Source organism: Leopardus geoffroyi, chromosome A3 (assembly GCF_018350155.1).
Source record: "Leopardus geoffroyi isolate Oge1 chromosome A3, O.geoffroyi_Oge1_pat1.0, whole genome shotgun sequence".
Lineage (NCBI taxonomy): Eukaryota > Metazoa > Chordata > Mammalia > Carnivora > Felidae > Leopardus > Leopardus geoffroyi.
Window position 1 is genome coordinate 74,767,621 of NC_059336.1, and position 21,754 is coordinate 74,789,374.

The window sequence follows — 21,754 nt, forward strand, 5'->3', positions numbered from 1 at the left end:
GTTGTTGGTTGGGCTGGGTGTTACATGTTTGTGCATTAACCCGTGCATTAAAGGGGCTAGCTGGCAATGTGTAAAGAACCAGGGATGGATTTCCCAGGGAAACAGTTCAGGGCTTCGCTGCCAGTAGGGATACAGGAATGCATTCAGGTAACAGCTAGGGATGGTTTTAGCTCCAAGGGTATCAGATAGCCAGGCCTGTCCCAGGAACTCTGGGCTAAGGCATCAAGGCCAATCCTGTTAACACCTATATGGATAGTAACGGGGTTCCTATTCCACTGCCAGGCTTGAAGCAGGGGTTGGGTCTTCATGACCCAAGGCTGGTGAGATCTTTGCTCACCTTCTTACTTTTCTCAGAAGTTAAACTCAAATTTCTGAGCTCATGTTTCCCACTGCTAGAGGACTTTCCCGTTTCATTTACTGGATTTTGCTTGCCAGTGTACTAGAATAAATTCTTCCTACAATATGGGCCATGCTCTACCTTCCAGCCCCAACACCATGGCAAAAGCAGCCAGCTGGGAGACAGAACACATGGCCGAAAATGAAGCAATAAGTGGATGAGTTCTATTTTTTCCAAAATAATTAAAAGTGAATGGTCAAATTTCATCAAGTGTGGAATATTTGGAAATAGCCTTTCCAAGGGGGGAAAAAAATCCCCAAACAACTCTTGAATGTGAGGATTATCAAGGAAGATGGTGCTATTGGGAAGGGATTGTTAAAAGCAGGCAAGAGTTTTTTTCTCATGTAGGCTAGAAACTGATCATGAGATTATTTGCCAGAGAACGATTTTCTAAATGTTTTTTAAAATAGCAGGGTGGCAGCATCATTTGAACAGCTGTAATTTCAAAGTTTCCTCATTTTGAAGGATAGTACTCAATTCCAACGTACAACACAATCTGACATGTCCACATCAAAACGTTCTAATTTCATTACACCTTCTATGTAGAACCTAATTGTTTAAATTTTAGAAAAATCAGTGAATATTTTAGGTGGATGCTTAACATCAAGTTCCTCTTATTTATCGGTGTTTGATAAATGTTCCTACATGCTCTTCACTCTGTTTATTTTCTAGACTATCTGCACTTTGTAGGCAGCAGGTAATTAAAGTGGCAATGGAGTGCCATCTACCGGGGAAAGAGAACAATAGATTTAAAAAAAGACTTGATGGGGGTCTCATTGCAGAGGAATGAATACTTAGAAAAAGAGAACTTGATAAATATGTAAAGGCAAACATGGAAAGAGATGGAAAGTTTACATTTTGCTTAATCTGGAAAAATTTTTTTTGAACTCTCCTGTGCTTCTTTTAATAAGATACTGTGTTTTATATTAGATCAAACGTTAGTTGTCAGGAGAAGCCCTAAGTCTATACTTAAAATGGTAAACCTTTGTCAAACAGCTGACCTTTGCAATCACTTAGTCCAATGTCCTCATGTTACAGATGAGAAGCAGGGGTTCAGAGAGAAGGGATGCCTCCATGCTCCCCAGCTAGGGAATGGCAGAGCTCTAGGTCCTCCCTTATCCAGATGGTCCACTTAGATGAGTGGCCATTTGGTTATACATTATGATTGAAGGGATGTCCAGAAGTTATCCAGGGCCCAAACCATCATCTCTGTTGCTGGCTAGGCAGACTGTAAGAAAGTCTCATGATTAGAGTTGCTCCTTTGAGTGGAAGCTGGTGCTTCTTCTTTTGTACTATGTTTCCATAAACACCTTCACACACACAGGGTTTTTCTGATTAGCTGTTATTTTATTTTATTATTATTATTTATTAGCTGTTTATTTTAGCTGCTTATTTAGAACATAACCAGCAGAGGGGTGCCTGGGTGGCTCAGTCAGTTAAGCGTCCAACTCTTGACTTTGGCTCAGGTCATATCTCACAGTTTGTGGGTTCCAGCCCTGTATCAGGGCTTGGATTCTTGGGATTCTCCCTCCCTCTCCTCTCTGTGTTCCGTCCTTCCCAAAATAAATAAATAAACTTAAAAAAAAAAGACACTTACAAAAGACAGAAATGAGTGCTTGAAGCCAGAGATGGGAGGCAAAACCGGTATTATGCAGGCTTTAATTCCTATGAGCTTATAAGAAGAGCTCGGGGCAACAATAACCATAAAATTACTTTCAGAGTTAAGTCCTGCAACAGGTGGGGGCATGTGTGGGTCTGATATGTGGAGGGATTCTTGTGTTCTGGCCAATAATACACACACACAAAATCAGAGCTCCTCACTTCTGTTCATCTTCATTGTTTATAGAACAAAAAATGATCTTTGGGCTGAAAATCATAGAACAAACATTGATAAAAGGAAAACAAAGTCCAGGCTGGAGAAAATGTATGTCAGAGAGTAGCAGAAACACATCTGAATGCTTCCTGCATTCAGTGTTTTACCTGCATGATCTCATTTAATTTGTCCACTAACACTACAGTTTCAGGCACTATCTTATTTAGTTAGATACTATGGACCGTGCACTTAGGGATGCAAAGCTGATTTGTTGAAGTTCTGTGTCATTAGTAGGAGGGGACAGGGCATCATTTACATCCTGGTCTCCAGATCTGCAGCCCCAGAGTTGAGCTGCTCAATAACTGCCTGTGGAGCTCCCCAGGGAGGTCAGGTCTCCTGACGCAGACACAGGACATCCCAGCTTCTGCGAGAACCTGCAGAGGTACTGTGCATCATGGTGAGCAGCTGGAGATCCAAGGATGGGAAAATGGGTTTTTGTTTTTAAACTTGTTTTCTTTTTCCTAAAAAAGAAGACTATACAGTAATGGATTCTATAAACTTCAAAGTAGTGTGCTTTATGTGATTCTGAGTGAAATCCTAAGATAGACTACTAAAGGATTATTTTAAACACCTGGGAAAGGATGCCACTGATCCAGGCACTCAGCAAGCACTGTTAACACAGTCATTTAGAAACTACTGGAATCCTGGGGCACCTGGGTGGCTCAGTCAGTTAAGTGTCCGACTTTGGCTCAGGTCATGATCTCATGGTTTGTGGGTTTGAGCTCTGCATAGGGCTCTGTGCCGACAGCTCAGAGCCTGGAGCCTGCTTCAGATTCTGTGTCTCCTTCTCTCCTCTGCCCCTCCTCCTCCCCTGCTCATGCTTTGTCTCTCTCTGTCTCTCAAAAATAAATAAATGTTAAAAAAAATTTTTTAAAAACGAGAAAATACTGGAGTCCTATCCTGTGCCTGTTGCTTGGCAGACCCCCCCCCCCCCGATAAACAGAGGCCTCCCCTCAAATTAGTGATGACTGCAATGCTGTGGAAACACCAGGTAGGTGCGAGCACATGAGCACAGCTGTGAGGGGGGCCCAGGGAAGCACACAAACCAGACTAAGAGAAAGGGACAGAGAAGTTTCCTGGGGGGGGGGGGGTTGAATTTCTTTTCCTTTCATTAAAAAGGTTTTTTGAGTTAAATTTCTGTTAAATTTTTAGGTTGAATTATATGAACATATGGAATTGCCTTTTTAAAAAGCCATAAATATCCAAATACTGGCAATTTCATATGTTCCAACCTAACCCACATCTTAAAAGTCCAACAGCAGCACTAACAACTCTTGATATCAAAAGACAGGAGTTCTCTCTCTCCATCTCCTCATCCCAGACTTTCCTCCCCAACACTGTCTTGTTCAACTCTTGGAGCTGTTTTAGCTATTTTTTGGGCTACTTATTGCCACCTACTACGTTTTATTGTCATTTCTTGACTTGCCATTTTAACACTGTATGTATTGAATTTCTATTATAAAGATGTGGATTTAGGGGCCCTTGGGTGGCTCAGACCGCTGAGTGTCTAACTTCGGCTCAGGTCATGATCTGATAGTTGGTGAGTTTGAGCCCCTTATCAGGCTCTCTGCTGTCAGCACAGAGACCATTTAAGATCCTAGGTCGCCCTCTCTCTCTGCCCCTCCCTCACTTGGCCTCTTGCTCTGTCTCTCAAAAATAAATATAAACATTAAAAAATTATTTTTTAAAAAAGATGGGGATTTAGCTGTCTTAATGTCTTCACTAAAATAAACACCTGCAGTCCCTCATACTTCTTACATTGCTCTATTATAATTTCTGGTGAAATTGCTATGTTGGTATTGTTAGTGCGGGGTTGGGGGGGTGGGGAAGGGTGTGGCGGGGAGCCTGTTCTCTGCTCCTAATGTTTTCTTCAATGAGGTGGGATTTCCCCTACATATTTCTGTGTTCTTTCTTCCCCTTTATTCGGTTATTACTTTGCTTCTCTCTAGGGGAGGAGCAGATTCCTCTGGGTGGTAGACTTGGATCAGCCCTGTATCCTTCTGCCTGCTGGAAGCTGTTTGTTGCCAAGGAGCAACTTTTCCCTGGAGCACTTCCCTGTCTAGGTGGGAAAATCTGCCTAATTCTAAAGTTCAAAGCCCATTTGGCTCTCAAAACTAAACTACATTAGCCAAATAAACCTTTGTCATGAAGAAGAAAAACAAAGTGATATTTTGTCCTTCATCTGAATTCTTTACTTTTTTTTTTTTTTAATCAAATTATTTAAAACCTGGGTGAAGAAGAGGAAAATGATTTATGAGGTTGTTTGGAAGGACCCTACCATTACAATTATGTTTCTCTAAGTTTACCCCTCTTCTCCTCTAGATCCCTTTGTTTTCTGTAGAGCTATTAACTGGCTCTGTTTATTTATTTAGCTCATCCCTAAAGGACTGAAGGCTGAAGACCCTCTATCAAGTCATCTCAAGTAATCTCTTGCACAGCCACCCTCCTCCACACCCCTCTGACCTTTCACCGTTTTCTAACTTTGGGCCTCCTCCTGTCCCTGTTCCTGTCTGTCAAGTAGCTATCTTCTCTCTCCTCTCTGGACCAAGAGCTCAGCTCCCCTTCACTAGCATCCTGGGTATTTTGCTTGCTTCTCTCTGGTGTTGAATCCCAATTTTTTAGATGACATGACTTTCTTTTTCTTGGTCTACATTCTACCTTCACGCTTAACTAATAATTTTGCTAAGTATGGAATTCTGTATCAGACAGAATTTTCCTTAGACTTTGAAGGCACTCTTCCATTGTCTTCCATAATCCTAGAGTTATACAATTTCACAGTGATGGATACCTGGTAGGTCCTTTCAATTTAGAAACACATTCTTTTATGTTCTGGGAAGTTTTCATGCATTATTTCTTTTATATTTATATTCTTCTCTCCATTTTCTTTGATCTCATTTTCCACCCACCTTCCATAGAACTTCTATTCTGATGTTTGACCATCTGGATTGATCCTCCAATATTCTTGTCTTTTTTCTTATTTTCCATCTCTATGCCATCTTGTTTTATTTTCTGTGAGATTTCTAGATTTTACCTTTTAATATTGACATTGTATTCAATTCTCCTGTTTTCATTTGACCATCTCACTCCTCCCTATTCTTGGTCTTAGATCCCCAAGTCCTGAGCCCAGAGTCTGAGACCTGCCACTTCTGCAGAAAGGAAACCACTTATTGGTTCTCATCAGAAGAAAAAAAAATTGTAAGTATGCAAGGTGATGGATGTTAACTAGACTTATTGTTATTATTTCACAATGTATAAAAATATGGAATCATTATGTTGTGTACCTGAAACTAATCTAATGTTGTGTGTCACACCTCAATTTAAAAAAATTAAAAATAAAAATGGGGCACCTGGGTAGCTCAGCCGGTTGTGTGTCTGACTTCAGCTCAGGTCATGATCTCCCAGTTTGTGGGTTTGAGTCCCACGTCAGGCTCTGTGCTGATAGCTCAGAGCCTGGAACATGCTTCGAATTTGTGTTTCCCTCTCTCTGCCCCTCCCCCACTCAGTCTATGGCTCTCTTTGTCTCTCAAAAATGAATCAACATTAAACAAATTAAAAAATTAAAAAAATATAAAAAGAGGAAACCATCTGTCTCTCTTGAGCAAAGTCAACAAAGGGGGCTGGGAGTGGACTGTGTAGCCTACCTTCATGGGTTTAGGAAGCAGATTTAATTCCCCCCTATGTAACCTTTCAACCAGCACTCCAGTTTCCAGCCTTATTCCATATCCTGGTCTTCAAAATTAATTTATGCCTCCAATTTCTTCAGAATTAACTGATGCCTCCAATTTCTGAGGCTCTCTGGAGGTTTCTGGAGTGAAAGTATTCCATCTTGTCTCTTCCTACCTGTAGGCTTGGTCTTCAGCTTTCCTCAGTCTGCTAGGGTAAGGTGACACTAAGGCCTCTAGTTTCCAGCATCCAAAATTGTGTTGACATCTCCCCTTTGATGTGCTCTCTTTTCTCATAGTATTTGTCCACATGGGATTATGTCTTTTTTTAAAAATCTTTTATCACCATTTCATTGGAATTTGGGGGAAGGATAAAAGAGTGTGCTTAATATTACATATTTAAAGAGAATGCTCCCTGTTCCTCCTCTTCCTTCACTCCATCACTTTTTAGTTACAACTTTATTAAGGTATAATTCACATATCATGTAACTCACTCATTTACAGTTTGCAATACAGTTGGTTTTAGTATAGTCACAGAGTTGTGCGACCAACACCACAATCAATTTTAGAATGTTTTTGTCAACCCCAAAAGAAAACCTGTACCCATTGGCAACCACTGCTCACTACCCCCCCCCCCCAATCCCTCCAGCCCTAGACAACCATGAATCTACTTACTATATCTATGGATTTGCTAATCCAAGCATTTCATATGATGGAATCAGACAAATACGCAGTCTTTTGTGACTGGCTTCTCTCACTTAGCATGAAGTTTCCGTGATTCATCCATGTTGTAACAGGTCTCAGTATTTCATTTCTTTTTATTAATGAATGTTATTCCATTATAATATTGGAATGGGATAATCCATTTTCCGATAATATTAATATCATCCATCTGGATATACCACATTGTATCCATTGATATAACATTGATGGAGATTTGGGTGGTTTCCATTTTTTGGCTATTAAGAATAATGCAGCTAGTAAACATTTGTGTCCAAGTTTGCGTATGAATACATGCTTTCATTTCTTTTGAGTATATACCTATACCTGGAATTGCTGGGTAATTATATTTAATCTTTTGAGAAACTGCCAGACTCGTTTCCAAAGTGACTGCACTATTTTATATTCCTAGCAGTAGTGCATGAGGGTTCCACATACTCTGCGTCCTCACCAACATTTGTTATTGTCTATCTTTTCCATTTTGGCCATCCTCATGGATGTGAAGTAATATCTCATTGTGGTTTTCATTTTCTTTTTCCTGGCAGATAATGATATCAAGAATCTTTCCATGTGCCTGTGAGTCATTTTGTGTGTCTTCCTTGGAGAAATGTCCATTCAAATACGTTATCCATTTTTAAATTGGACTACTTGTTTTTTAAATTATTGGGTTGTGATTACATATATATATATATATATATATATATGCATGCATGTGATATATATACATATATATGTATATATATATATGCATGTGATATATATATATATATATATATATATATATATATATATGCATGCATGTGTAAAATGCATTCTAGTGCCTTCTTCATTATATAATTTGCAAATTTTCTTCCGTTCAGTGTGTTGTCTTTTCATTTTCTTGGTGGAGTACTTTTGCAATACCAAATATGTCCAGGCTACCTATTTTTTCTTTGGCTATTTGTGCTTTTGGTGTGATAGGATGAGTTATGAAGTATTTCCTTCTACTCTTTTTTTTAAATGTTTTTATTTAGTTTTGAAAGACAGAGAGACAGAGCATGAGTGAGTGGGGGAGGGGCAGAGAGAGAGGGAGACACAGAATCCAAAGCAGGCTCCAGGCTCTGAACTGTCACCACAGAGCCCAACGCGGGGATCGAACCCACAAACTGCGAGATCTTGACCTGAGCTGAAGTCGACACTTAGCCAACTGAGCCACCCAGTGCCCCGTTCCCTTCTATTCTTTGGAAGAAACTGTAATAAGTTGGGATTAATTCTTCCTTGTTCTTTTAAAAAAAATTTTATTTAAATTCTTGTTAATTAATGTACAGTATAATATTAGTTTCAGGTGTACAATATAGTGATTCAATACCTCCATACAACACTCAGTGCTCATCACAAGTGCACTCCTTAATTTCCATCACCTATTTAACCCATTCTCCCACTGACATCTGTCTGGTTACCATCAGTTTGTTCTCTGTAGTTAGAGTTCTTGGTTTATCTCTCTCTTTTTTGCCATCGTTCATTTGTTTTGTTTCTTATATACCACATATGAATGAAATCATATGGTATTTGTCTTTCTCTGGCTCATATATTTCACTTAGCATAATTCTATCTCTGTCCATGTCATCACAAATGGCAAGATTACACTTTTTTTGGCCGAGTAATATTCCATTGTATATATATACCACATCTTCCTTATCCATTCATCTCTTGATGAACACTTAGGCTATTTCCATAATTTGGCTATTGTAGTTAGTACTGCTAAAATGTCAAGATGCATGTATCCCTTTGAATTAGTATTTTTGTATTCTTTGGGAATACCTAGTAGTGCAATTGCTGTGTCATAGGGTAGTTCTATTTTCAACTTTTTGAGGAATCTCCATACTGTTTTTTCAGAGTGGCTGCACCAGTTTGCATTCCCACCAACAGTGTAAGAGATTTCTCCTTTCTCCATATCCTTACCAATACTTGTTGTTTCTTGTGCTTTTGATTTTAGCCATATTGACAGGTGTGAAGTAATACCTCATTGTAGTTTTGATTTGTATTTCCCTGATGATGATTGATGTTGAGCAAGAACATCTTTTCATGTGTCTGTTGGCCATCTGTATGTATTCTTTGGAAAAATGTCTGTTCATGTCTTCTGCCCATTCTTAATTGGATTATTCATCTTTTGAGTATGGACTTTTATAAATTCTTTGTATATTACATACTAACCCTTTATCAGGTATGCCATTGCAAATATATTCTTCCATTCTGTAGGTTGCCTTTTTGTTTTGTGATTGTTTCCTTCACTGTGCAGAGGCTTTTAATTTTGATGAAGTTCCATTAATTTATTTTTGCTTTGGTTTCCCTTATCTTAGGAAACATATCTAGAAGGAAGTTGCTACAACCAATATCAAAGAGATTACTGCCCGTATTTTCCTCTAGGGTTTTTGTGGTCTCAGGTCTTTAATTAATTTTGAATTTATTTTTGTGTTTTTACCAAACACAAAAGTGGTCCAGTTTCATTCTTTTGCATGTTTCCGTCCAGTTTTCCCAACACCATTTGTTGAAGAGATGGTCTTTCCCATTGGATATTCTTTCCTGCTTTGCTGAAGATTAATTGACCATACAGTTGTGGGTTCATTTCTGGCAATTCTGTTCTACTGATGAATGTGTCTATTTCTGTGCCAATATCCTATTGTTTTGATCACTTGTTTAATTGTTTTGAAAGAATTCACCAGTGAAGATATGTTGGCTTGCACTGTTCTTTGTGGGTAGTTTTACAATTACTAATTCAATCTGTTTATTATAAGTCTCTTTAGATTTTCCATTTCTCTTTGGGTTAATTTCAGTAGTTTGTGTCTTTCTAGGAAATTTTCCATTTCATCTCCTTCCATTTATGTCTATTTTTCCGAGACATCAGGAGTAGAAAAATCTAGGTCAAGGTAATATGGTGATGTGTCTGGGCTTCAGTATTCTGTATGGGATTGTGCAGGTTGTAATGATTTGAGCTATCCTCTTCTAAGTTATGTGGTGCACAAGTTGTGGGCAAACATGGTGGAGATCTTAAATAGCAGATGTGTTAACTGTGCCATCTTTGGAGACAGACCATCTGGGTTTGAATCCTTTTTCTACCACTTCTCAGAGGCTTTGGGCAAATTACTTAATCTAATTAATTAATAGTTTTCTTCTATTTGGGGCACCTGGGTGGCTCAGATGATTAAGCGGCTGACTTCGGCTCAGGTCGTGGTCTCACAGTTCCCTGAGTTCGAACCACACATTGGGCTCTGTGCTGACAGCTTAGAACCTGGAACCTGCTTTGGATTCTGTGTCTCCTTTTCTCTCTGCCCCTCCCCTGCTCATGCTCTGTCTCTATCTCTCTCAAAAATAAACATTTTTTAAAAAGTTAAAAAAATAATTTTCTTCTATATAAATAATAGTATTTTCTTTAGGGTTTATTATCTGTGAGGATTAAGTGACACAACACATGTAAAGTGCTTAAAATAATGTATGATTCAGTAAATGTTATTTCTTATTTGTATTTATAGCCTTCACTATATGCTTCCTGAGGTTAGAAATGGGATTTTTTTTCTTTCTTTTTTTTTTGTTGCTGAAAGCTTGGTACCTATCAAAATGCCTGGTCCATAATAGGAGGTCAGTATTGTTTGTTTAAAGTTTTCATGTCAAAGAACTGGACTGAAGGACAAACTGCTAGTTTAGGTATTGATTAGAGTATTGGTTGATAATGAATGCCAACTAGAAGAGACCAGAGGTGTGATGAAGCTAGCTTGGCCCTTGTTGGGATTAACAGAGTTATACATGGCTTAAATAAAGTCGTGGAGCATACACCTATAAAATTTGCACTTGTCATAAAGTTATGTGGGAGAACAAAGTTTGGGTAGGTATGTATTTGTGTACACACATTCCTCTTCTTGGGTCCTAAAATAACAACTGCATAAGTAAACAACAGAAATGGGTGATTTGCAACAACACAAAAAATTCTAGGGGTTCTTGCCAATAATAAATTCATTATGAATTAACGGTTGAGAAACAATAGCAATCTGAAAGTACAATCATTGTGTGTGGAACAAGGAAGGGGACAGGCACACACAGAGGTGTATTGTGGCTTCACCCCTTTGCAGCATTTGAGGGGAAAATTTTACTATTTCTTCTAATAAACTAGATACAGACCCTCAAGCAACAGGCAACAATCTATTTTATGAATATGATAAGCGTATTATTTCTTATGCTCTTAGCAGACAGGTTGCTGTATCCTAGGTACAGCATGTCCTCATGATTAATATAGGGATGCATTCTCCTGTCACTGAATTATCACTGAATGGGAGTTGGCCTTTTTTGTAGGCATAAGACTTAGGCTCCTCAGATTTTATACAAAGTTATCAATCCTATTTTCAGCCCAGTTGAACTGAAACATGGAACAAGGGTACCTGTTAGAACTCACTAGTACTCAATTTCTTTAAAAACTGGAACCAAGAGAAATAATATTAATGGAAATCTAACATGAAGGCTATGTAATCCATCCATCCACACTCTAAAATTTGTCCCTGAATGAAGCCTATGAGAGAGTTAGACTTGGAAAGCAGTGTCGTGTGTTTCATGTGGAATTGCTATGATTTCATGGACTTTGGCATGAAAGTATCAAACTGTATATATTAAAGATTGTTGTAGGAAGCAACCTTATGAGGTATGTCTTTGACTTTATATTATTCAACATTTTTTCATTATAACATGGTTTCCTAGAATAATTGTTTGAATTAAGCCTGGAAGAGAGGTTTTCCTGGGCAAAAATGATAGAGGATGTAGTGTTGGGGAGGGACAAGGAAGCATTAGAGGTGAAAAAGTACAGTGTGTGCATGGGAAGTGATGGTTATCTCAGTGTACCTGGAATGAGGCATACAACTAGGACTGGAAAATAGAATACACATGTATTGAATACAGGCCAAAGAATGGATGTTATCTGGGAATAAAAGGAACATCACTCATTTGTAAGAATATGATTTCAGTGCTTACTCTTTGACAGGTACTGGATGTAGAGTGACAAATAAATGGACATAATGCTTGACCCCCTAGAGCTATTATGACCAGTGAGACAGATAATAATCTAGTAAGTAAAATCCAATAAGGAAATACTTACGTTCTCCCTTTGGATTCAAAGAACTGGTTGCTAGGAGAGAACAGAATGAAAGAAATCTTTAGAAAGGGTGAGTTCATCTCTGAGGAGATGACATTGAGCCAGAGACCTGAAGGATGAGAGGTGGAAGCAGGTGGGGAGGGGTGTTGGTGCAAAAAGGAACAATGGTTGAGAAGGCACTGGAGTGGGAACTGCTCAGGGAAGGAGAAAGACCAGCGAGGCTGGAATATGGTGAGGGAGGAAGGAAGCAACAGGGAAGATGGGAAGGTAAGCCACACCCAGTCGTGTAGAAAACATAGTATTGACTGGGAATTATTCTAAGTATGGGCACGTGGGTGGCTCAGTCGGTTAAGCATCTGACTTCAGCTCATGTCGTGATCTCGAAGTCCATGAATTTGAATTTGAGTCTGATGTGGGGCTCTGTGCTGACAGCTTGGAGCCTCAAGCCTGCTTCAGATTCTTTGTCTCTCTCCCTCTGCCCCTCCCCCATTTTCTCTCTCTCTCTCTCTCAAAAATAAATGAAAACATTTTTTTTTTAAATGAATTATTCTAAGTGCAAGGAGACGCTTTTTACAGACTTTTTGAAAATTCCGTGTGTGTTTTGTGTGTGTGTGTGTGTGTGTGTGTGTGCACGTGCATGCATGCATGTGTGTTAAGATCCATTGATAACTCAGTACAAGGTTTGGATTAGGGCATTTTGTAAAAAGCAGGAAGAATTGGAAAGAAGTTAAGGCTGGGTAGTCAGAACTTTTGCTAAAAATGTTAGCAAACATTTTTGTAAAGGGCCTGATAGCAAGTATTTTGGGCTTTGAGGCCAGTCTCTGTCTCAACCGCTCAGCTTTGCTATCATAGTATGAAAGTACCCACCAATGACCCAGGAATAAATGAGTGTGGCTGTGTTCCAGTAAAACTTTATTTACCAAAGTAGGTGGTGGGGGGCCAGATTTGGTTCTGGGACCCCAGGGCATTAAAGATGTGCCAGTGGGCATGAAGAGCAAAGATAGTCCAGGAAGGAGCTAGGGTGAATTGTGAGGCTTCATGACTCCACACAGGAGCTGAGATGGAAGGCTTCTAGAGATGGGGTTTAAAGCCTCGGTTACAGAGAATGGTGGCATTATTATTAGCAGTAGTGTGGTTCTATGGAAATCAGGACCAAAAGCTGCTTTTAGAGGCAAATTATGCATTTGCTTTTAGTTTCTACACAGTTTCTACCAAATTTTCAATTGCATTTGGCCAGTGTGGAAACATCCAGAAGTCTGGCAGTTGGAAATGATATCCAAGGCTCATGCAGGTTGTGAGCAAACTGTGTACTGGATCCCTTGTCTCTTTTTGAAGGCGGGGTGATTTCTCTGATTTGGTCCACAAGATGGCTATGATATGACTGTCCCTTTTACCATTAAGGGGCACTCTCTGGAAGGTAAAGATTCAGCTGAAAAAATGCTCTCCTCTCGAAAGGACTTTGAAAGTTTTATTCTCTTTACAGGGATACATTTGTGTGTGAGTAAATGTGGTAAAAACCATCGCAGAGGCCACGGAAAGTGTCACCACCTAGACTCTAAGACCTGACCTTTACTGGCCACCTGCTTATACTCACCAACCTTTGTCCCACATTTTTCCTGAAAAGCAAAACCACCCCTCTGATGGTAAGGACTGCCCTGACAAGACCTCCTGCCAGACCAGACCACCCAGATCACTTTGAACTTAACCTCTGACACACACCTGCATAGAAGGAACATGGAATGGCCTCTAGAATGACTAATGACTACATTTACCTGATTATAATATTAAAATATGTGCCCAGGAAGGAGCACAAACATCGTTTACATAACATACAATGTGTATATAAGCATGTTTCCTTAAGATGCATGTGTGACCTTATGCCCGCCTCTACATATGATGACAAGGCTTCCCTATCTGAATATTCATCATTACCCGAAATAAAATGAATCCATTCACCCTTGCTCAAGGAATCACAGCTCTGGATTCCTGGAGTCACAGCCAGTCATTCCCTGTGTTCTCCTTATTTGCTGCAAATAAAGTTTATTTTGTACAACAACTCAACCTGGTGCAGTTTCTGACTCACCAAGGGAGTGAACTTATGTTGGTTCTGTTACAAAAGGTCAGTAATGCTTCTGGCTCTCTGCAGCGAGCACCAATCACCAGATGCCACATGTGATTTGGACGCCTTGTCTTCCCCAAAGAAAACTGTCTCCTGGAGTGGTTTTCCCAATTTGGGGTCACCCTTAGTTTTAGCATATCTGTGTCTTAAAATACATTACTATCCATCACACTGATACATTTTGCATTTGTTTATTATTTAAATCCTGGAAGATACATTTATTTAGTATAAGATGCAAAGTATGCCTGAAAAATAACCTGAAGCTATTGTAGCAGAGGATGGGAATCAGGGTGTGGCTTTGCTTCGGATGGCAGCATGGTTCTTACAGAATTCTGTGCTTTGCGTTTTGTGGGTGGGTTTGGCAAACTGGGGGGCAATTGTACTCTTTGATGCAGCCCTAGGGTTAGAAAACTGGGGTAGAAAAAGGACAGGTGTAGTTAACATCAGGCCTCTTATACACTTTAGGATAGTTGTCTAGCATACGGAGACTTTTTATAAATTCTTGCCCTCCCTTTTCCTCAAACGTCTGTTCTAAAACCTCCCTGTATCCTATATTCTCATTAGGGTGGCTGACCCTTACAATTTGCCCCCAGTGGTCATGTCTGAGCCAAGTTATATCTTCCTTTTCCTGTCCCCTTCTTTTGGAGGAAACTCCTCCTCTCCCACAACCCCTCCTCCTATGATATAAACAAGGACTGTCATCATTTTACAAGTCCTTAGTTCCCTGGCCACAGTGATGGGTCCAGAAATGGCCCATGAATTTTCCCTTGTAGGTTTTTAAATGGGAATTGCCCCACTCTGGTGACAGAACAGGGGCAAGTTTGCAGCGGTTGTGCCTTGTCCACAGCTGGGTAACAAGAGCCTGTGTGCAGACAGAGAGGATGAGGAGCGCCCCAGGAGAAAAGCATGAAGGCAGGGCCGGGGGAGCCCAGGGGATGCTCAGGTATCTGTTTTCTGCTGAGGTCTTCAGGGCCGCTCTCCCTGTTCTGCTCAAAGCTGGGGAGATAAGCTTTCTCTTTGATTCTCTGATTCTCTGAATCTTACAGCAAATCTCTTGTTTGCTTAAGACATTTAGAGTTGAGGTTCTTTAATTTGCCATTTTATAAGGTTTTGGAGTATGGGACCAAGCATCATAATAAAGTATTCTTCCACAGTCACACCATCAAAACAGTCATCTATTCTGATTGTTCTGAATGGATGAGTGGAGGCACCACCTTCATGTAGTTTATCAGAATTAGCCTCATGGCATTCAGAATTTTAGACAGGGGCTGTCCCTGAGAGCATACGCCACTAGAACACTTGGGACAGGTCTTGTGATGAGAAATCCCATTTTATAGCCTAATGATAGCTAGCTAAGGAGGGATAAATGGGGGAAATGATCTGGAGTCTGTCTCCCCAGAAAGGGTGTTTAGTTCTGACTTTGTGCTGGGGGAAAGACCAGTTCAACTCTCTTGGTTTTCCTTCAAGCGGCCCCAGTCCATTGGCCTATCTTTATTGTTCACTACTGAGACAATCTGACTACTGAAACTTTCCCTGAAGATGGCTTCTGCTTTCTTGCCTCTGTCTTAAAACAGAGTTCCCCTACTTCCCTCACTTCTACACCTACTGATATCCTATGTATACTTCAAAGCTTATTGAAGATGACACACTTTCTATGAAGCCAATCTTATTGATCCAGCTAAAACTAATCTCTGCCTTCTTAATTTACAATAGGGATTTTATAGTTCCCTTAGCATTTATGTATTACCTCTTCCAGTAGTCACAGGTACTCATTCTCATGCTAGTTTGTAAAACATTAGGTTAGGATGTTGGCCTATATAATTTCTTTTTGTTTTTTTTTTTTTTCATTTAATTTATTATTTTTTTAAATTTACATCCAAATTAGTTAGCATATAGTGCAACAGTGATTTCAGGAGTGGATTCTTTCATGCCTCTTACCCATTTAGCCCATCCCCCCCTCCCACAACCCCTCTAGTAGCCCTCAGTTTGTTCTCCATATTTATGAGTCTCTTATGTTTTGTCCTTCTCCCTGTTTTTATATTATTTTTGTTTCCCTTCCCATAAGTTCATCTGTTTTGTATCTTAAATTCCTCATATGAGTGAAGTCATATGATATTTGTCTTTCTCTGACAGACTATATATATATATATATATATATATATATATATATATATATACCACCTCTTGTTTATCCATTTATCCATCAATAGGCATTTGGGCTCTTTCCATACTTTGGCTATTGTTGATAGTGCTGCCATAAACATTGGGGTGCATGTGCTCCTTTCAAACAACATACCTGTATCCCTTGGATAAATACCTAGTAGTGCAATTGCTGGGTCATAGGGTAGTTCTATTTTAATTTTTGAGGGGCCTCCATACTGTTTTCCAGAGTGGCTGCAACCAGTCTGCATTCCCACCAGCAGTACCAAAGAGATCCTCTTTTTCCACATCCTTGCCAACATCTGTTGTTGCCTGAGGTGTGAGGTGATATCTCATTGTGGTTTTGATTTGTATTTCCCTGATGATGAGTGATGTTGAACATTTTTTCATGTGTCAGTTGGCCATCTGGACGTCTTCTTTGGAGAAGTGTCTGTTCATGTCTTTTGCCCATTTCTTCACTGGATTATTTGTTTTTTGGGTGTTGAGCTCGATAAGTTCTTTATAGATTTTGGATACTAACACTTAATCTGATATGTCATTTGCGAGAATCTTCTCCCATTCCATTGGTTGCCTTTTAGTTTTGCTGATTGTTTCCTTCGCTGTGCAGAAGCTTTTTATTTTGATGAGGTCCCAATAGTTCATTTTTGCTTTTGTTTCCTTTGCCTCGGGAGACGTGTCAAGTAAGAAGTTGCTGTGGCCAAGGTAAAAGAGGTTTTTGCCTGCTTTCTCCTCGAGGATTTTGATGGCTTCCTGTCTTACATTTAGGTCTCATATTCATTTTGAGTTTATTTTTGTGTATGGTAAAAGAAAGTGGTCTAGGTTCAATCTTCTGCATGTCGCTGTCCGGTTTTCCCAGCACCAGTTGCTGAAGAGGCTGTCTTTATTCCATTGGATATTCATTCCTGCTTTGTCAAAGATTAGTTGGCCATACGTTTGTGGGTCAATTTCTGGGTTCTCTATTCTGTTCCATTGATCTGACTGTCTGGTTTTGTGCCAGTACCATACTGTCTTGATGATTACAGTTTTGTAATACAGCTTCAAGTCTGGGATTGTGATGCCTCCTGCTTTGATTTTCTTTTTCAAGGTTACTTTGGCTATCTGGGGTCTTTTCTGGTTCTGTACAAATGTTAGGATTGTTTGTTCTAGCTCTGTGAAGAATGCTGGTGTTATTTTGACAGGTATTGAATTGAATATGTAGATTGCTTTGGGTAGTATCGACATTTTAACAATATTTGTTCTTCCTATCCAGGAGCATGGAATCTTTTTCCATTTTTTGGTGTCTTCTTCAATTTCTTTCATAAGCTTTCTATAGTTTTCAGTGTATAGACTTTTCACCTCTTTGGTTAGATTTATTCTTAGGTATTTTATGGTTTTTGGTGCAGTTGTAAATGAGATCAATTCCTTGATTTCTCTGTTGCTTCCTTGTTGGTGTATAGGGATGCAACTGATTTCTGTGCATTGATTTTGTGTCCTGTGACTTTGCTGAATTCATGAATCAGTTCTAACAGTTTTTTGGTGGAATCTCTTGGGTTTTCCATATTGAGTATGATGTCATCTGCAAAGAGTGAAAGTTTGACCTTCTCCTGGCCAATTTGGATGCCTTTTATTTCTTTGTGTTGTCTGATTGCAGAGGCTAAGACTTCCAATACTATGTTGAATAACAGTCTTGTTCCTGACCTTAGGTGGAAAGTTTCAGTTTTTTCCCCCATTGAGGATGATATTAGTGTTGAGTATTTCATATATGGCTTTTATGATCCTTCTATCCCTACTTTCTTAAGGGTTTTTATCAAGAAAGGATGCTGTATTTTGTCAAATGCTTTCTCTGCATCTATTGAGAGGATCATATGGTTCTTGTCCTTTCTTTTATTGATGTGATGAATCACATTGATTGTTTTGTGGATATTGAACCAGCCCTGCATCCCAGGTATAAACCCCACTTGGTCATGGTGAATAATTTTTATAATGTTGTTGGATCTTGTTGGCTAATATCTTGTTGAGGATTTTTGCATCCATGTTCATCAGGGAAATTGCTCTATCGTTCTCCTTTTTAGTGGGGTCTCCTTCTGGTTTTGAAATCAAGGTATCCTGGCTTCATAGAAAGAGTTTGGAAGTTTTCCTTCCATTTCCATTTTTTGGAACAGCTTTAAGAGAATAGGTGTTAACACTTCCTTAAATGTTTGGTAGAATTCCCCTGGAAAGTCACCTGACCCTGGACTCTTGTTTTTTGGGAGATTTTTTATTACTAAATTGATTTCTTCACGGGTTATGGATCTGTTCAAATTTTCTATTTCTTCCTGTTTCAGTTTTGGTAGTGTATATGTTTCTAGGAATTTGTCCATTTCTTCCAGATTGCCCATTTTATTGGCATATAATTGCTCATAATATCCTCTTATTATTGTTTTTATTTCTGTGGTGTTGGTTGTGATCTCTCTTTCCATTCTTAATTCTACTTATTTGGGTCCTTTCCTTTTTCTTTTTTATCAAACTGGCTAGTGGTTTATCAATTTTGTTAATTCTTTCAAAGAACCAGCTTCTGGTTTCATTGATCTGTTCTTCGTTTTTTTTGGTTTCGATAACATTGATTTCTGCTCTAATCTTTATTATTTCCTATCTTCTGCTGTTTTTGGGTTTTATTTGCTGTTCTTTTTCAAGCTCTTTAAGGTGTAAGGTTAGGTTGTGTGCCTGAGACCTTTCTTCCTCCTTTAGGAAGGCCTGGATTGCTATATACTTCCCTCTTATGACTGCCTTTGCTGAATCCCAGAAGTTTTGGGCTGTGGTGTTAGCATTTTCATTGGCTTCAATGTACTTTTTAATTTCTTCTTTAACTTCTTGCTTAGCCCATCCTTTCTTTAGTATGATGTTCTTTAGTCTCCAAGTATTTGTTATCTTTACGAATTTTTTCTTGTGGTTGATTTTGAGTTTCATAGTGTTGTGGTCTAAAAATATGCACGGTATGATCTCGATCTTTTTGTACTTGTTGAGGGCTGATTTGTGTCCCAGTATATGGTCTATTCTGGAGAATGTTCCATGTGCACTGGAGAAGAATGTATATTCTGCTGCTTTAGGATGAAATGTTCTGAATATATCTGTTAAGTCCATCTTGTCTGTGTCACTCAAAGCCATTGTTTCCTTGTTGATTTTCTGTTTAGATGATCTGTCCATTTCTGTAAGTGGGGTGTTGAAGTCCCCTCCTATTATGGTATTATCAAAGAGGTTTTATGTTTGTGATTAATTGATCTATATATTTGGGTGCTCCACATTTGGAGCATAAATGTTTACAATTGTTAGGTCTTCTTGGTGGATAGACCCTTTCATTATGATATAATGCCCTTCTTCATCTCTTGTTGCAGTCTTTATTTTAAATTCTATATTGTCTGATATAAGTATGGCTATTCTGGCTTTCTTTTGTTGACCATTAGCATGACAGATCGTTCTCCATCCCCTTACTTTCAATCTGAGGGTATCTTTAGGTCTAAAGTTGGTCTCTTATAAACAGCATATAGATGGATCTTGTTTTCTTATTTATTCTGTTACACTATGTCTTTTGATTGGAGCATTTAGTCTATTGACATTTAGAGTTAAGTGCTGAAAGATATGAGTTTATTGCCATTATGTTTCTTGTAGAGTTGGAGTTTCTGGTGGTGTTCTCTGGTCCTTTCTAGTCTTTGTTTAGTCTTTGTTGCTTTTGGTCTTTTTTTTTTTTTTCCCCCTCAGAGAGTCCCTCTTAAAAGTTCTTGCAGAGCTGGTTTAGTGGTCACAAACTCCTTTATTTTTGTTTGTCTAGGAAACTTTTAATCTCTCTTTCTATTTTGAATGACAGCCTTGCTGGATAAAGAATTCTTGGCTGCATATTTTTCCGATTCAACACATTGACTATATCCTGCCACTCCTTTCTGGCTGCAAAGTTTCTGTGGATAGGTCTGCTGTGAATCTGATCTGTCTTCCCTTGTAGGTTAAGGACTTTTTTTCCCTTGCTGCTTTCATGATTCTTTCCTTGCCTGACTATTTTGTGATTTGACTATGATATGCTTTGTTGATGGTTGGTTTTTGTTGAATCTTATGGGAGGCTTCTGTGCTTCCTGGATTTTGAAGTCCGTGCCTTTCCCCAGGTTAGGAAAGTTTTCCCCTATAATTTGCTCACATAACCCTTCTACCCCTTTTTCTCTCTCTTCCTCTTCTGGGACCCCTATGATTCTGATGTTGTTCCTTTTTAATGAGTCACTGACTTCTCTAATTCTTAAATCGTGTTCTTTTGCCTTAGTATCCCTCTTTTTTTTCTGTTTCATTATTCTCCATAAGTTTGTCCTGTATATCGCTGATTTGCTTCTCTGCCTCATCCATTCTTGCCACTGTGGCATACATTTGAGATTGCAGTTTAGTTATAGCATTTTTATTTCATCCTGACTAGGCTTTACTTCTTTTATCTCTGCAGAAAGAGATTCTAATCTATTTTTGACCCCAGCTAGTATTTTTATTATCGTGATTCTAAATTCTGGTTCAGACATCTTGTTTGTGTCTGTGTTGATTAAGTCCCTGGATGTCTTCTTTCTTTTGGGGTAAATTCCTGCTGAGTTCTGTGGTTCAGGTTGTGCAGATTGTTGTGTTAATCCTCAAATCAGTTTTCTAGGTGTGCAGGATGGTTTAGTGTTGATCTGGCTGTATTTCATGGACACGAGATGCAAAAAAAACTTCCATGCTGTTCCGCCATCTTGGCTCCTCTCCCCTATAATTTTTTTTTTTATTTTTAAGTTTATTTATTTATTTTGAGAGAGAGGGAGAGTGAGCATGAGTAGGGGAGAGGCAGTGAGAGAGGGAGTGAGGGAATCCCATAGCAGCTCTCAGCTGTCAGCTCAGAGCCAACTTGGGGCTCAGTCTCATGAACCATGAGATCATGACCTGAATTGAAATCAAGAGTCAGATGCTTAGCCGACTGAGCCATCCAGGCACCCCTGGCCTATATAATTTCTAAACTCTTGCAGTAGTTCTGTAATTCTGTAATTTCAGTAACTCTATAACTGTTCACAAACTTAGGGTGCAGATAAGGCACATCTTTTTATATTTTTAATGATTACCATAATACCTCTTATCTCTCATTATTTTCCAGCTTTATTGAGACATAATTGACATATAACATTGTGTAAGTTTAAGATATACAACTTGTTTATTTGATATACTTACTGTTCTCAAACAATTACCACTAGAGCATTAGCTAACACTGCCATCACCTCATATACTTTCTTTTCTTTTTCTTTTTCAATTTTTTAAACGTTTTATTTATTTCTGAGAGGCAGAGAGAGATAGAGCACAAGTGGGGGAGGGGCAGAGAGAGAGGGAGACATAGAATCCAAAGCAGGTTCCAGGCTCTGAGGTGTCAGCACAGAGCCTGATGTGGGGCTCAAACCCATGAACCGTGAGATCATGACCTCAGCTGAAGTTGGACGCTTAACAAACTGAGCAACCCAGGCACCCCTGCTATTTATTTTTTGTGATGAGAACATTTACTATCTACTCCCTTAGCAGCCTTCAAGTATATAACACTATATGGTTAACTGTAACCACCACACTGTACATTAGGTCCTTTATTGTCAAGAGTTTGGTATGTCTTCCTTGATACTTCCGCTCTTCCTGAAATACCCAATAACTAGGAAGGCTAGTTCCAATAGAACATTCTGCCATGAACGTAACCACATGTGGCTATTGAACATTTGAA

General features: G+C 39.1%; 1 long non-coding RNA gene across 3 annotated transcripts in view; it reads left to right on the forward strand.

Annotated features, from left to right (window-relative positions):
• LOC123580807 overlaps window positions 1-21,754 on the forward strand; it is a 69,539-nt gene that overhangs the window by 29,707 nt on the left and 18,078 nt on the right. For all 3 annotated transcript variants that reach the window (XR_006703465.1, XR_006703467.1, XR_006703466.1), the window contains exons 3-4: window positions 4,220-4,333; window positions 5,377-5,465. This is a non-coding gene — a long non-coding RNA (uncharacterized LOC123580807). The remainder of the gene's footprint in view (window positions 1-4,219; window positions 4,334-5,376; window positions 5,466-21,754) is intronic.